Below are 4012 nucleotides of genomic sequence, written 5' to 3'. Positions count from 1 at the left end.
TGTTTCGTCGTAAGCGATTGTTGATTATTTACTGCTGATTGGTTTGGCGTGAGAGAAAAATACTATTTCAACTTATAATCCACAATCGTATACGAGCGAGCGAACAAACTGCAGGTCCGAGAGGCTGTGCGCTCCACTGCAGCGCGCACCCGATGACCAGCGTAAACTAACGACAGTCACCAACAAATCAAACGACGCTTCAGCAACAGCGTCCACCCGGCTGCCCCCACGGAAGCCGACACCGCCTCCCAATAATTCCCCTGGAGCAGCCCCCCACCACGGCTGCCCCTGGCCGGCAATGCCTGACGTCGCCGGGTTGGTTCGTCGGGCGCCGGTCCACCGCGCGTTCGAGCGGGCTCGCAAATGTGTACCACGAAACGAGCACAGCCGCACGCGGGGGCCCGGCCAGGGGCCGACCGGCGGGCGAGCTCGATCGCGTTCGCGTCGGCCCGCGCATCCTGGGGCCGGTGTGCGCAGTTACAGTCCAGCCCGGCGCCCCGGATGGCCGGATGCCTGCTGCCTGTCCTACGACTACGGGTGCGAGACGCAATCATGCTGCACTGGCAGGTTTCGATCGCTTTGCCTTCGTTCGCCGGGGCCGGGGGCTCCCGCGGCGCATGCACTTTAATTTGGCTCGCCGGGCTGCATGCCGTGATTGGACTGCGCCGCGTCGCATCGCATTGCAGCCGATGACGAAGGTTACTATGCATAGCGTATTCGTCCATTCCAAACAGTGGATGCACGATGGCTTCTGAGCGATCTTCACTAGTTCACGAGGATTAAGCTAGCTTTTAGGCTATTATATGCAGTATGTAGTACTAGGTTCTGCGCTTGGAAGTTGGAACTGATCATAATCACATATCGTCATTGTAAAGCATACTCTGAAGTGTGATCCAATGATTGAATTCTTACAAGCAAACAGAATGTCTCAGACCTTCTCTTATCGGCAGCATACTGCCTCTGGGGTCATATGCCTTTTACTCTCATCATCATATGCAAAATCAGGAGTAGTATACTTTGGTCTTGCCGACTAGCTAGCCACCAGAGGGCCCATATATAATTACGGTATAAGTACTATTATTTGCAAGTTCTTTTTACCAAAAATAAAATATGAAAGAGAGCAGCAGACCCAACAACAATATAAATAGTGCAACGCAAAGCAAACGAATCCGCATGGCTTGCTTAGCCTGATCCCCAGATCTTTCCTTGCTGCATTCGCAACTCCATTTCCCTATCTGACGTACACCGACCCAACACCACCAGTTTATTCTATGGACCAAGGGGGGACTAAATTAAAAAGACCTCGTTTTGATTTGCAGTTGCAGCCTCATTTTAAGTTGTCAGTGCTATCTGAGTAGGGAAACCTCAAGCAAACGTACACGCACTAGTAGCCATGGTGGATGTGGTGTCGAGGAGCCTTGTTCGGCAGCAACAGCAAACATGCAAGCACGGCTCTTTGCCTCCTCCCTCCTGCTTTTCTGACGACTCCGTCCCCAACAATGTGGCCTCCATGATTTCCCTCTTCCACCGACGAGAGCGACGCCGGCCTGCGCCCGTCTGCTTGGCTCCTGTAGGAATCGACTAGCCGCCGCGACGACCTAGAGGCGCCATGGATTGGTCAGGTCAGCCACTCCGATCCGGCTACCATCGCACGCATCAAGGCGCTGTACGCGTAAAGCAGCACGCACAACAGAAAAGCATGTGTGGAAGCATCGTCGCAAAAGGAGTTTCAGTTTGATGAAAGGAGCTATATATAAGCCTGAGATGGATGCCTTTGTCCTCTGCGCAACCGCAACAGGCAGGGTTATGTGGAGAAACGTTGGCGCACGACGCAGCACTCGACGAGGCTAGCTGCATCAGGTAGATTCATTCACCACGGCTCTGCGAAGAAATCTGGAGCAACAGTTGCCGTGCAGGTACCTAACAGCTCCGGTAACGTACGACGCTTCCACTCAGCAGAGATGTGTCGAACGAAGTTACTACTAGTACTAATCAACCGGGTTAGTGCTTAATTATATAAAGGTAATTAAAGCTGATATGAGATTTGGCATTAACTTTTTAACAAATGGGGCACCACACCACCAGATCTTTTTGTTGCTTTTCGTGTAATGGGCTGAAAATTCAGTCTAGCCTATCGCTTCGGACGCTGATATATAACAGCAACATGACAGGTGAATTGCCACTGTTACAATTCAGACACCTTATGCGCATGAAAGCACAACGAAACAAGTGGCACGATAATAACAAAAATAATAAAATAGAACAAGAAGCAAATATGTTTTTTTGAGGAAAAGAAGCAATTATCTTCAAATCTCAAAGAACTGATCCTATGATAATCGATAAGCAAGCAAACGGTTACTACTAGTTTAGGAGACGGGAAAAAGGATCAATTAATACTTTAAACCTATATAGTATGGAACAAGCCTTTAAAATTTGAGAATTTTTAGGCGATATATGCTAGTTAACCTTGGATAACTTTTTGAGACCTATTACAATGGTTGGGAAAGTACCTTGGTACCTTAAGGTACTTTTATTTTTCCTATTTCTTAGCCAACTAATTGAGAAACATTATTTATTAAATATAGTTTATAATATCGAGGTTAATTTCGTAACTAAGGTTATGGCCCTTTGCCTAACCCTCTACCTCGTTCATCGGTGTTTGCTCCGCTAGCTGCCCTAGCCGCCGACGGCAGGAGCGAAGCCAGAGATTTTAGTCACCGGGGTCAACGTATAAGACTCATGCTTATATATCACATTTCTCTTCTATGAAATTCAGTGTTGTAATAGAACTTGGAGGAAGTCATCGGGGTCATCTGACCCCAATAACTAGCTGTAGATTCGCCCCTGGCCGACGGGTATCATGTACGACCATAAGAGCATCTAGGCGTGGCTGGAAACTGGCCGCACCACCTTCCCCGTGGAGTCACCCACGCGCCGCTCCGCCACGACGACCCTCATCCCCAACCACGCCATCCGCCGCGTCATCCAGGACTGGTGCGTCGCCATCCGCTCCCGCGGCGTCGAGCGCATCCCCACGCCCAAGATCCCCATCACACCCGGCCACCGAGCTCCTCTTCGTCCTCGCCAGCTCCGCGCTCGCGGCGGGTGCGGTGCGCCAAGGTGGTCGCCAAGATATAGGCCCTCGCGAGGGACAGCGAGCGGAACAGGCGCTGCTTCGCGTCCATCGGCACGGGCCGCGTTCGAGTCGCTCGCTGCTACTGCTGACGCCGCACCGGAAAGGTCGAGTCCTCGAGGACATCCTGACGGCACTAGGCACGTCCTTATGTGAGCAGAAAGGTCGACTAGATCGTAGACGCGCCGGCAAAGACCATCAAGTCTCCAATCAGACCCACAGGCAACCAAGGCCGGCATGGTGGCCACCTACCACCTGTACGAAGAGCGCGTCGCGGCGCGCCTTGCCACCGCCGGGCTCGTCCCCGTGCTCGTCGAGACCTTTGTAGATGCCGACAACAGCATGTCCGAGAAGGCAAGTGGCTGTGCTCGACGCGGAGGAAGGCCGCGCAAGCGCGCAGGCGCACGTGCTGGCCGTGTCCATGCTCGTCAAGAAGATGTTCTGCGTGTCCGACCCGGCCACCCCACTCGCCGTGTTGGCGATGTGGCAGCTCAGAAAGGCACACAGCGACGGCGAGGAGAACGATGCGTAAATGACTGATTTACCCTTTTTTGGAAATAAATATAAAATGAAAAATGAAGGACGGGCCTAGTGCAAGCGATAGAGTCTTACCGCCTGTGACCGGAAGGTCCCGGGTTCGAGTCGCGGTCTCCTCGCATTGCACAGGCGAGGGAGGGTAAGGCTTGTCACTAACACCCTTCCTCAGATACCGCACAGAGCGGAAGCTCTCTGCATTGGGTACGCCCTTTTAAATATAAAATATAAAATATGTTTTGTTCCACATATTTTTGTACTGATCCACCTAATTTGGTTCCTCCAGGTACTTTTAGTTGGGTACCTCCTATTTTACCATCGTCCGATCTCACATAATGGATGGTC

At 51.7% G+C, this 4012-nt stretch overlaps 1 pseudogene; it reads left to right on the top strand.

The window, feature by feature from the left end:
- Window positions 1-1609: 1609 nt before the first annotated feature.
- On the top strand, window positions 1610-3665 carry LOC136455162 (U-box domain-containing protein 21-like; annotated as a pseudogene).
- The last annotated feature ends 347 nt before the right edge of the window (window positions 3666-4012 follow it).

This window comes from Miscanthus floridulus, chromosome 5 (genome assembly GCF_019320115.1).
Source record: "Miscanthus floridulus cultivar M001 chromosome 5, ASM1932011v1, whole genome shotgun sequence".
In the NCBI taxonomy this organism is placed as follows: Eukaryota; Viridiplantae; Streptophyta; class Magnoliopsida; order Poales; family Poaceae; genus Miscanthus; species Miscanthus floridulus.
Note: the sequence above shows the minus strand (reverse complement) of the source record. Positions and strands in the feature narration are given on the sequence as shown.